Genomic DNA, 13,346 nt, shown 5'->3' with positions numbered 1-13,346 from the left:
GCGGGTAAAAATACTGTGTTACGATTGCACCGTAAAATGTGCCAGTGGAATTTTGAGCTCTAGGTTTCAAATATGAGTTACAAATGGTCTAATGAGTTAGGAAATATGATTGTTGATGAAATTTGATGAAAGTAAGTCATTTTGGGGAAACGTGCCAACGGCGCGCGCGATAGATTAAAACAGTGTTTTCTCCGAACGAATGTAGGACTCTGAATTCATCTGATCAAGCCTAATTAAAGTGGAATAGTTAATGTTAAAAATTATAGTTTCTAAATAGGCTTCGAATTTACGGACGTTTAGTGAGAGTTTTGACGCGTTTTGAATCACGTGAGGTGGCGTGGGACCCACCCTACTTGAAAGTCACTTAAAAATCTCATCACTCCACTATTCATCATCACCCTCACTCTCTTCTCTCTCCCCAAACCCGAGTCAGCCCCCCTCCCCCTTCAACACTATGCAAAAATTTCTTCTCACCATTAATCACTCATTTCTCCACCAAATCACTTGATTCTTGTGTTGAAATTTGTTGGGAAGAACCTTCTAAACCCATTGGTACCCTTCTTGAGCCTTGAAATCGCGTGTGGGAGGAGATCCTGCCCATTTTCAGCCGCGACTTGGAGGGGAATTTTGGTGTTCATGGAGCTTTGGAATGCTCCAATGGTGGAGTATGTGTAAGAGGAGCTCATTGCCTAACATTTGAGTGAGTTGTTACACCTTTTCATTGGTTGATTCATGAGATTGGATTTTGAAAACCTAAAGCTTTGAATTGATGAATTGTGATGTTAGAGAGCTCAATTTGAAAATGTGTATTAGATGATAATGTGTTAGAATGATGTATTAAAGCTAGAAATGCGATGAAATTTATTGGTGAAAATTGATGAATTTAACTTAGAGAAAATTGATGATCATGATTTTGGACTTTTGAATTTTGGTGTTGAGACTTGTTTGACGAATTGTGGCATGATGGTATGATGATATAATAGGTTGTGTGAAGGTTGGAGTGATTAAAATTGAATGGAAATTCCTTGGAATGCCATAGGGTAAAATTCGAACCTTTGAGGAAAAATTGAGGAATTGATGTTGAAAAATGATTTGGATGATGATTTGTGTAGTTATATGGTGCTTAGATGGGTTGTGTTGTGATTGGAGAGTGTTTGAATCAATGGGAAAAATGAATTGTGTTTAGAGACCTAAATGAGCCTAAAGTGAAATATTTCGCAAAACGATGCGTAAATGTCGTAAAACGGAAAAAAGACAATTGAACTAGCCTCTAAACAACCTAAGGGAGTGTTATAAAATGAGAAAGAAAATTTAGAAAAATAAATCCCCAATTAACACCTATATGGCCGAACCTCCAAGGGAAAAATGGGAGATTTTGCGATTTTCGCGTTATGATGTAATTCGACGCGAAAATGACGAACCGACACTTGAATTGGCCTATTGACAACCTTATGAGACGTAACAAAATGAGAAAGAAAATTTAGAAAAATAAATCTCAAAATTACACTTCATGGCCGAACCATCAAGGGAGGATGGGGATGATTTTTGTGATTTTGCGTTTTGATAATATTTGACGCGTACTGATGGATGTACGTAATTATATAGGTTATCGTACGTTGACTTGAATCCCGAAACTTGAATCTGGGAGTTACCCTTGGTCTTGGACCAAGTGGATTGAGGTATGTATTTAGTTCAATACATGTATAATTGTAAATTAGCATGTATTGTTTGAATTATAAGAGATTGGGAATGTCCTCTGTGTAGGCATTTCGCTGTGTACCAAGTTGAGGGATAAGCTGCTGCGGAGCTAGTGAGGAAATTACTTAAGGTAACCTCTTGGTACTGGGGCTTGTTCCCCTTTTCTGTTCCACCTTGCCAGTTGATGGCAATGGTAGGAAGTGTGTATGAATAATATAGAACACATGAGCATGCATGCATTATTGCTATGGGTACTGCGGTACCGAGTCTCTGGCCAGTAGACAGTTTTATTAGCCTTCGGGCAGTTTCGGACTTCCGCTGGATAGGTCTCCAGGAGGGAGTTCCAGTTGACTGCGTGTCATGGTGTGTGATCCGGGTAGGAGCACACTAGGAATGTCTTTGGCATTTTGGTTGGTTTGGGCATCATGGTTGTGGTTTCTGTGAACACACCTTGGATGATACCCATAGGCTTATATATGCCCAGGGCGTACGTGAAATTGGGGTTACCATCCCGTATCGTCGTAGTTTGTTTCTTTATATTCCTCATTTCTCTAAATCCCTTGCTATATCCCGTTTTCAAAGTGGTTGTTTTATTCTATTGATATGCATCGAAGTGAACCATTGGGTGGAGTTTTCTCCAGAACCTCTTGGTTACCGAGATATATTTGTATATCTCACCCCGTCTCGGGGCATTTATTTCAGGAGGTAGCAGTGGAGCCGGAGCAGCGGGCAAGAGGCCCGTAGAGTGAGCCGTGGAGTGCTTCATATTTTGCTTTTGTTGGCCGTGTGGCCTAGGCTAGACTTAGGGCATGAACATCTCATATGTATGTAGTATGAGCTTCATTAGCATATTTTTTCATGCCATTTTGCCTAAGTCTAGTAGTTATGTATTTGGTTATGTTATCATTTGAATTTAAGTTGTAATATTGGAAGAATGTAAGTTGAAGTTTAAGTTTCAAGTTGTAAGTTGTAAAACAATATTGTAATCGTATTGATGCATGGCTATTTATGATGGAAGGGCCTTAGGCCTATTTTAGGGTATGATTACATGTATGATGAAAATATGCATGAAAAAGGTGTTAGTGATTGCAACTACTTAAGAATGATTAATATGAACTATGTGCCTAATGACTATAAACTGGATTGGGTTGTAAGTGCCCCAAGGCGTTGTTGGTCCTTGTGTGTGCCACCCATTGGATTATTACTGTATTATCATGTGTTATTTAGGTACATTTGAGGTTTAAATGATCGTTTACAATTTTGGGATTATTAGAAAAACAAAGGAAACTCTGGCGAAATGATCGTTTACAATGTGAGTGGTTTGGAGCTGTTTTTGGGGTTGTTTGGCTATTTGCTTATCCAACTGCAAACGGCGATAACCGGAGCTAATGAGCTCCGAATTGAGCATATGATAGCTTGTTGAAAAGAGAATTAAGTAAGACAAATATATAATCTGAGATGAGAGTTTGGTTGCGAACGTTGTGGTCGCAGAAAAATTAAGAGTGAAACATGTCCAAATTGGTAAAAACGTAAAGTTTGGAAATTGGCTAAGTGAGTTTATGGGAACTCCTTAGTAACTTATGATAAGTAATGTAGGTTATAAAAATGGTTTAAATAAGTCTTCCGCAAGAGTTTACGATTACGGTCACAGCTTTTAATTATTACGCTTTTATGTTTTAAATGCTCGCGTAATAATCGGAAAAAGTTTATTCGCATTTTTATAAATGAACTGCTGTGATTGTAACTCCGCTTAATATCATAATTAATGTTAACAATACCGGTGTACAACGGGCTGTTACAGTGTCAAAGGATCATACCTCATATATATATATATATATGAAAAAGTGTGTGTCATTTTAAAAGATGTAAAGTTGTGTCATTTTAAGTGAGAGAAAGAGATATATCATGGGGGAGAGAGAGTGAAAAAAATGTATGGGTCTCACCTCTTTGTGAGAGTGAAATGACACAAGTTGTGCCATTTAAAAGGACAAACACTTTTCTCATATATATATATATATATATATATATATATATATATGTTCGCTTTTTCTACAATCAAGGTAGATAACTTAATTACATTGAGCCCAAAACGACGTCATTTTGAGGTTGAAATCTAGGTATTTTTGTAATTATAATTTATTTCAGGGTTATAATAGTCTTTTTTATTATAATTTTTTAATCTAAGACGACGTCATTTTGGGAGCAAAAGTAGATAACTTATCTACATTCACTTTAGAAACATTAAAGCATATATATATAAAATCAAAACTGCAATAGCGAGTCATAAAATAAACTAAAGAGACACAAAATATAATTCAAGTTTTAGAACAAAATGGAGAAATTTAAGGAAAGAAAAAAAAAGTATATTGGGAAAAGTGTGTGTCATTTTAAAGGATATAAATTTATGTCATTTTAAGTTAAAGAAAAAGTTAAATTATAGAGAAGAGAGTGGACAAAAAAAATAAAGGTGTGGGTCCCACCTTTTTGTGAGAGTGAAATGACACAACTTGTGTCATTTAAAAGGACAAACATTTTTCTCATATATGTTTTACTTAAAATATGAAATTGACAGAAGGTTTCAATGTTCTAACCCAAAATAACAGCTACGATGGTTTTATGTTGTCCAAAGATGACTATAGGATTTCTCGTATTTATATGGAGTTGGTATAATATTTGGTTGTGTTTTTGTGGACTTGAGGTCGTCAATTGCTGACTAGAGTCACTATTTGGCCACAAGGGCCTTCATGTTGCACAACAGTAGAAGGTCCACTTACGTAACAGATTGTCCGAGACTGTTCCTCTCCGTTGTTGGCAAGCATTTGGACTGCAACAATCGTCATCATTTTAGTGGGCAGTGGTGTGATACAGAGAAGGTTTCTGTAACTGAATAACGAACTCAAGTCTTTCTTATTTCATCAATAATTCCTTTGTTATACCAATAGCTACTATTTATGCTTACACACTTATTTCCCACGTTAGCTAACTAAACCCCTATCATTACACCTTCCCTTGCCACACATGCTACCAATACTAATTATACTGAAATATTAATTGTAATACAACAAAACCCCTTTACTCTAATTGCTATAATCGTTTTCCACACTTAGATATCCTTTCATTCTAGTTGAACATCTCTGATCTACACTTTCCACTTTCATATCAATATCCCTCCCTTCGAAAAGAACCTTATCCTCAAGGTTTTGTTCAGGAAAAACACTGAAATTATCTAGCATCCACCCATGAAGCATCCTCTGGAAATGTGGATGACCATTGAACCAAATATTCTTCTCTTGATCTCCCTGGAACCAAAGTCTGTCATGAAGCTAACAAGACCATTGTTTGCTGAACTGGTTCACTTGATAAGGGTAAAGGCTCGTGACTCACCTCATTAGTGCCATAGAATGGTTTCAGCAATGACACATGAAAAGTAGGATAGATCATGCTTCCCTTAGGAAGGGTTAGTTTTTAAACAATAGAACTAATGACCTTTTCCACCTCAAAGGGACCAAAATACCTTTTGGCAAGCTTTTGATTGGCCCTCATTGCTACTGATAACTAGTGATAAGGTTGCAACCTGAGTAAAACCTTATCCCCCACTTGAAACGTCCTCTTCTGCCTCTTTGACACGAGCTGTCGAACTCGCGCAAATTAAAATAAATCAGGTTTATAAAATTTTTATAATATAGTGCAAACCTAAGTCGTCTCTCAAGGAAATTTCAAGGGTTTAAACCACAAATTAAAAACAAAAAATAAAAGGGGGGATTTTTTTTTGCTCTAATTAAAATTAAACAGAATGTAAAAATTGAAATTGAATTTTGTAATTAAAATAACCAACCTAAGGCTAGGATTCGTAGGACGTCTTTCCTCGGATAAAAAGATACCAAAATCGTGATTGACCTTAATTGAATCAGAATCCTTGTATTCAATTAAGAACGTTCTCTAAGCAACCACCTAACATTTGGTCAAATACGATGCTTCTACTCATACAATCGCAGAGTATTTTCCTGTTTGACTTAAGATCATAGGGTTAATCAATGTGATGATTAATCTCTTTCAATAATCGCAATCGCGAATGTTAGATTGAATATCCACAATCGCACGATATCAATCTGAGTTTGGAAGAGAAACAAATCTGATTTAAAGGAAAATACCAGATCCTCTAGACTCTTCCATGGAATCCATTACCCTTAGATTGATTAAAGGGTGCTTAGCCTAGCATGGCTAAGATAAACATAATTCAAAATTAAGAAGAAGAAGAAGAGAAAAAAAGAAATCCATTGATCCTTCAGAGAAAAGTCGTCAAACATACAAACTCCAAAACGAAGAATGCCGACAAGTTTCCTAAATGTACCCTTTTAAACTCATCCAAATCGTGTTAGGGTTCAACTAATGTCGGCCCATAATAATAAAAATAAAAATAGAATTAAAACTAAACAAATGGTCTTGGGTCTAAACAACATTGGGTTCTAATTACAAACTTAATTCAATAAATCTCCAGCAATTAACGTCCGACTTGGGCTCTAATTTTGACCATCTTTCTATCCGAACGGGGCTTTCTTGTCTTCATAGAATTTGCAGCCCTCTAAATTATCTTTAAAACTCAATAAGAACGTAGTCAATCAAACACATGTGGAGCGAGATATGATCAAAATATTAAAGTAACGTAAAGCTAGAAAATAATGAAGAAAATAAACTAAACCCAATAAATAACCAAAAATCTAATTTAACCCAAAAGACCATTATTTTCATTCCAAAATACTCCTAAAATGAAAATCAAGAGTGATAAATAAGTGTAATAAAATATACATTATCAAATTCTCCCACACTTATCTTTTTGCACTACTGAGCAAAATCAAAACTCAAAACAAACAAAAACAAAGACTAAAAGATTAACCTATTCTTTCTAAAAATTGTCAAGAATACAGAGCTTGGATATAGATAACAAAATTTCAACAAATCAACTAGTCAAAACATAAATTCCTTCATCTTAAATTACAGAATATGATAATCTCAAATGATATAGCTGATAATGCAAAATGGTCTCTCAGATGCTCTCAATCAATCTCTCAAGTGTATGGGTTAAATAAATGTATCACTCTAATTCTACTCAAGAAAATTGTCCCACCATAGGCTTTGTAACACCCCGTTCTAGAACCGGTTTGTTAGCATTACGTACGGCATTAAGCGCAGTTATAATCACAAGATTGAATTAAAACATGGATAAACTTTTCCTCTTTATTTATAAACATTTTTTTTAACATCCGTTCCGTAATTAAAACATTCCCCGTAATGTGATCATAACTTAAATTATAGGTAGACTTCCTATTGTGAGTCTTATTTAGACCACCAAAGCTTAAAACTTACTTTTAGTGTTCTTAAACACTAAACATATATACTCTTTATTTATTTAAGAAATTCCTATACTAATTTTATGGTCTCCAATTTTCCATTAAGTTATAGGATTTTTCAATAGCTACGAGTGGGTTCAAACTGCGCTCAAATCGGAGCACCGTAGCTTAAGTTATGAAATTTCTAAGAAAATGGATGCTGATATCCCCAAGACCCCCACGCTCCTAGCGTGAGAAGTCAGAGAGGTTGACGCTCATAGCGTGAGTCTCACGCTCATAGCATCAAACCTACTGATGGTTGGCGCTTATAGCGTGAACTTGACGCTAAGAGCGCCACAGTTCTGGAGCAAGCACCAAAACAGGGCAAATTGACCTTCTTTTGTACTTCATCCATAACTTTAGTTATACTACTCCTATTTAAGCAATCTTGGTCTCGTTGGAAATCTAAGAAAGAGATCTACAACTTCCATTAAGACACAAGGGTCCAAATCTATCATATAGGATATGAAATACGGACAACAAGATAGGATATCTTTATTTTTACATGGATTTTCAACCTACAAGTCTTCTTTATATATACAAAAATCCCAACATTACATCATCTCTACAAGTGTTAATTACAAAATCATGGGACTTAGCTACAAAATACTATGATCAAGTCCTTGGCTCCCAACAACAAAAGAGATACCACTGGAGATGAGCATAGGCCAAGTCCATCCAATTAAAACATAACATGCATATGACAATTGGCTTTCAATTAACAATCCTATACATATGAACTACAAAATGGCATGCTTAATTCCAATGATGCAAGATCTTCATGTATCAACTAATCCAAATATGGCCACTTGCCACTGGAGGCTCCTGCAGTATCCTTACCTGAAAGGGGGTCCCCACAACACGGGGTGAGATATACGAATATATCACAGTAAACCAGGGGTCCTTGGAGCATCTCTCCACCCCATAATTCATTAACAGTGTAATAGCAATAACAATAATAATGCAATCAATACATATCCATGCAGTGTGTAACAACATCTCCAAGAGAAATCCCTCGAGCTCTCAAGCTGTCCTAAGGATACTCAGATGCAAATAGTCCTACTGGCCAGCTAAACAACCAAATATGAATTACGCATCGTCATGCAACATACCAACATAGGGAAACACCATCCTATGCCACACCAAATGCATACACATACGTATAACAAAGCATTAAACTATTTCATTGCATTTATATACACTTTCAACAACCACTACCCATTCAGGGCTTGGTGGAATAATAATGGGATTTACACCCAAGGTTCGAAGGCTTACCTCAAAGCTTCAGTTCAACCTTTGTTCTTCACCAATAAGTTCTACAACCAGTCAACTTCAATTTCTAACTATAACTTGTAAAATACACACTTACACCAAGGTGTCACAGAATCAATCATACAAGCAAATGAATATTTATATATCCATCAACACAACAACAACTCTACACCATCAATTAGCATGAGCTTACCTATTCCAATGAGCTAATCAAGTTCCATAGCTTCCTCCAATGGTTGGTCACTCAAGGTTGGTCCAATTGCCTCAATCCTAGCCATAACATGGACACAATCAATATCAAACCAAACCAAACCATTGATTACTAAAGCAAGAAAGTCCAAAATCAAGTATATGATCTTGCAATTTTCAGAGTATAATCAATTGACTATCTAAGCTCATTTTCACCGATTAAATGTCATTCCTAGCATTTTTCACAACATACACTAAGTTTCAATCCTCTTAGAACATAGCTAATCTACTCACATTATCATAAAACCCTAAATACTATTCATCATATTCCCCAATCATACATTCTCCATGAAAATAGAGTTCAAGGAGTCGAATCTTACCACAAATGGTTGCATAATCAATGAGTGATGGTTCCTCAAGCTTCCAAGAAGTGAGATGCTCCCAAACCCCCCCAACCTTCAAAGGGGGCGAATTTTTGAGAGGAAAAATCTCACACCACAAAGCTCCCCACTCAAATTGGATTAAAGATGAGAGGAAGATTCTAAGTGGTTTAGGCTTTTGAATCACTCAAATAGGTTAAGAATTGGAGGATCTAGGTATGGGGGCTTCAAGGTTTGCTCTCCTTTCTCTTTTCTTCTTGTGTGCTCAACGGACATGGGGGGGGGGGGGGAATGAATGGGTCTCTTTTGCTTTGAGTCACTTAACTTATGTTAAGTGGCTTTAAGGGAGTATTAGCTCATCTATCTATTCAACTCCATTCACCACCAAACTTTACCCAAAGGTCTGGAACATTTTTCTAGGAATATTTTCACTTTCATTTTTATATTTTGGGTACTTTTGCCTACACCCATTTATACCCCTTAATTTTCACTGAGTACACTTTTTACCTTAAAAGTGACCCCAATTCACTTAATTAGGCCTTATACTTAATTTTACTCACTGATACATGCTTAATTATTTAATTACAAGTAATTTACTAATTAATTAGGCTAGGACTATTATAGTCACTCCACCTTTTTGTGATTTTGTCCGCAAAATCAAGAACATACCTGTCCTTAAACTCAGGATATTGCCGGAGAAGCTCGTCTTCCCGCTCCCAAGTGGACTCTTCAGGCGTCCTTCCTTCCCATTGGACTTTCACCATAGGAATGGATTTATTTCTCAGCCTCTTCTCATCTATTTCGAGTATTTTCAGTGGCCCTACGAGAATTTTCAAATTCTCCCGAATCTCAACATCATCAGCTTGAACCACATGAGAAGGATCAGCTACATACTTCCTCAACTGAGAAACATGGAATAAATCATGAAAGTTTGAGAGTTGAGGAGGCAAGGCAAGCTGGTAGGCAACCGGTCCTACCCTACGTAGAATCTGGTAGGGTCCAATAAATCTAGGACTCAGCTTCCTCACCCCAAGGGCTCGTCCAACCCCCGTAACTGGTGATAACTTTAAGAATACATGATCTCCCTCCTCAAACTCTAGAGGTCGATGCTTGAGATCATAATAACTCTTTTGGCGATCTTGAGCCTTTTCCAGACGATCCCTAATCATTTTAATTTGTTCGGTGGTCTCCTGAACAAAATCCAATCCAAATCGCTCTGTATCCCCAACCTCTGACCAGCAAGTAGATGTCCTACACCTGCGACCATACAAGGCCTCGTAGGGAGCCATACCCAGACTAGCATGAAAACTATTATTATATGAAAACTCAACCAGCGGGAGATATCGATCCTATGCATTACCCTGCTCCAAGGTGCAAGCCCTCAACATATCCTCCAACGTTTGAATGGTCCTCTCGGTCTGACCATCCGTCTGTGGATGTTAGGCAGTGCTCAGTCTCAACTGAGTGCCAAGAGCCTCCTGCAATGCTCCCCAGAAGCGAGAAGTGAACTTCGGGTCCCGATCGCTAACAATGTTCTCAGGCACCCCATGAAGCCTCACAATCTCCTTCACATAGAGCCTAGCTAATCTCTCAGCAGAGAAATCTACCCGAACTGGCAAAAGGTGTGCGAACTTTGTCAATCTATCCACAATTACCCATATAGAATCATAACTAGCCTGTGTTCGCGGCAAACCCACTACGAAATCCATGGAGATACTCTCCCATTTCCATTCGGGAACATCCAGAGGTTGCAACATACCAGAAGGCTTTTGATGTTCAATCTTGACCTTCTGACATACGAGACACTTAGAGACAAATTCGGCAATGTCTTCTTCATACCAGGCCACCAGAAATTAATCTTTAGGTCCTGATACATCTTTGTAGCTCCCGGATGGACAGTGAATTGACCCTTATGGGCCTCCGTCATTACTTTCTCCGCTAACTGTCTAGGTACAACAATACGGCTCTGATATAATAGTATACCCTCATCATTGCAGGATACACCACTCTGACCTTTCAGTCGTTTTGCACTTTCATTTTGCAGTTGAGCTTCTTTAATTCTGGTCATCATTTCATTTTCGACTCTTGTAATTTCTATGTCACAAATCCTGCCTGGAAAGACTTCAGACAATTTCATATCTCTGAATCTTTCAATCACATCAAAATCTCTCATCATTATGCTTGCTAAGCTCACAGATTTACGACTCAATGCGTCAGCTACAACATTAGCCTTGTCGGGATGATATTTCAGTTCGAAGTCAAAGTCTTTTAAGAACTCAGTACACCGTTGTTGTCTCATATTCAACTCCTTTTGATTGAATAAGTACTTTAAGCTCTTGAGATCACTAAATATGACAAACTTTATTCCATACAAGAAGTGCCTCCACTGTTTCAATCCAAAAACGATTGCAGCAAGTTCCAAGTCGTGGGTCGGATAGTTTTCTTCATGCAGTTTTAGTTTCCTTGATGCATACGCTACCACCCGCCTATCTTGCATCAGCACACATCCCAATCCCTTTTTGGAAGCATCACTGTATAATTCAAATTCACCTTTCAGATCAGGAAGTACTAACACCGGAGCTGTTGTCAATTTTTCCTTAAGATTCTGGAAACATTCTTCGTATTCCTGCGTCCAAACAAACGGAGTATCCTTTTGGGTCAAACGGGTTAATGGCAAAACCCTTGCAAAAAATCCACTTATAAATCTCCGGTAATAACCGGCCAAACCTAGAAAACTCCTTACTTCCGTTACAGTCTTTGGTCTCTCCCAATCAATAACTGCCTCTATCTTGCTAAGATCAACCGCCACTCCATCAGTAGAAATGATGTGACCCAAAAATTGCACTTGAGAAAGCCAAAATTCACATTTAGAAGGCTTTTCATACAACTGTTTATCTCTAAGAATTTGCAACACCGTTCTCAAGTGATCTGCATGCTCTTCCTTACTCTTGGAATATATCAGGATATCATCAATAAACATAATCACGAATTGATCCAGAAACGGCTTAAAAATGCGGTTCATATAATCCATAAACACTGCCGGTGTTAGTATTTGGGTGTCCTAGAGACAATCTTATGATTAAATAAGGACATAGATGTAGACCTTTTTAATATTGTCGCAAATAAATAAAAGCACTCTTTATCTTGTTTCATGATTCTGTCTTGATATTAATGTTAATATATTATGAATAACTTGATAAACCCCGTGGAATAAAATAGGTATCTCTTGAGTATCTGTGATGAGATCACAATCATGAGGATTCAAGAATACCGGATGTTTATTCCTAATTTTATGTTCCTAGTCTAGAGATACTAAGAATGGGGTCAGTAATCTCGGGTAAGACTAGCACGACTTATCGACTTGTATATGGATACATGGTATAGACCTCATGTGCTACAGATATGGAGATGTCTTAGCTAAAGTCGTGGGTGGACCTATAAAGGTATAGCTCGCACTGAACAGACCCACAAAGAGACTCTATGAGGAACTCTCACAGAGAGTATCATTAGAGTAGTCTCTTTATATTTGGGTATGTCTTTCCTAAGTCCAGAAGTTATTACCTGGACTGTGTTCTAGAAGGCATGTTTTGATTGTGCACCTCGTCTGCCTGAAACATGGAGACTCATAGGTACACTGTTGGGCTTGTCCTGAAAGAACACAGGGCTAGGGTGATAAGCTGAAGAAATTCGTCAAATCTCTGTGAGAGATTAGGTTATCTGTAAACCGGAGAAATCGGGATGACATTTACAGGGACTCGGGAATCTATGCATAGTAAAAGAGATCATGAGATGATCTGCCTTTAGAGTCTATAAATTGAAGATTCTCTATTTCGAATAAAGCTTACCCTAAACCGCAGGGGTTGATACGCTTCCTTACCCTAGGTTTTATGGGAAGGTAACCGAGACGAAAGGAAACATATACGGCAACCAAATATGTGCAATAGGATGATCAAGTCACTAATCTAACTAGTTCTGGGGAAACAAAGCATTGCTAGTGCTCTGTGTTGTCATTAGATGGGTTGTGGGCTTATTGAGCCCAAGCCCATTTATGTCAGTGGCTATGTTGGACCTAATGGGTCACACACTAACACCTAATTGTCTAGATGCTCTAGCATTAATGGTATTGGGCCTAACAATTGTTATTAGCCCAAGAAGTAGTTTGGAACTCCACAGATAGGGTGGAGGGCGCATGGATCTAAGTAATGAGCTTGGATAGTCCAAGACATCACTAATTAATTTAATTAGTTAAATTAATTATCAAATGTTTAAATTTTGAATTTTGAATTTGAAATTTGAAATTTAAATTTGAATTTGAATTTTGAATTTTGAATTTTGAATTTGAATTTTGAAATTCGAATTTTGAATTTTGAATTTTGAATTTGAAATTTGAGATTTTGAAATTTGAAATTTGAAATTTGAA

The sequence above is a fragment of the Gastrolobium bilobum genome, unplaced genomic scaffold (genome assembly GCF_033153095.1).
Source record: "Gastrolobium bilobum isolate Gb01-03AN ecotype WA unplaced genomic scaffold, APGP_CSIRO_Gbil_v1 utg824, whole genome shotgun sequence".
NCBI classification, from domain to species: Eukaryota; Viridiplantae; Streptophyta; class Magnoliopsida; order Fabales; family Fabaceae; genus Gastrolobium; species Gastrolobium bilobum.
Note: the sequence above shows the minus strand (reverse complement) of the source record.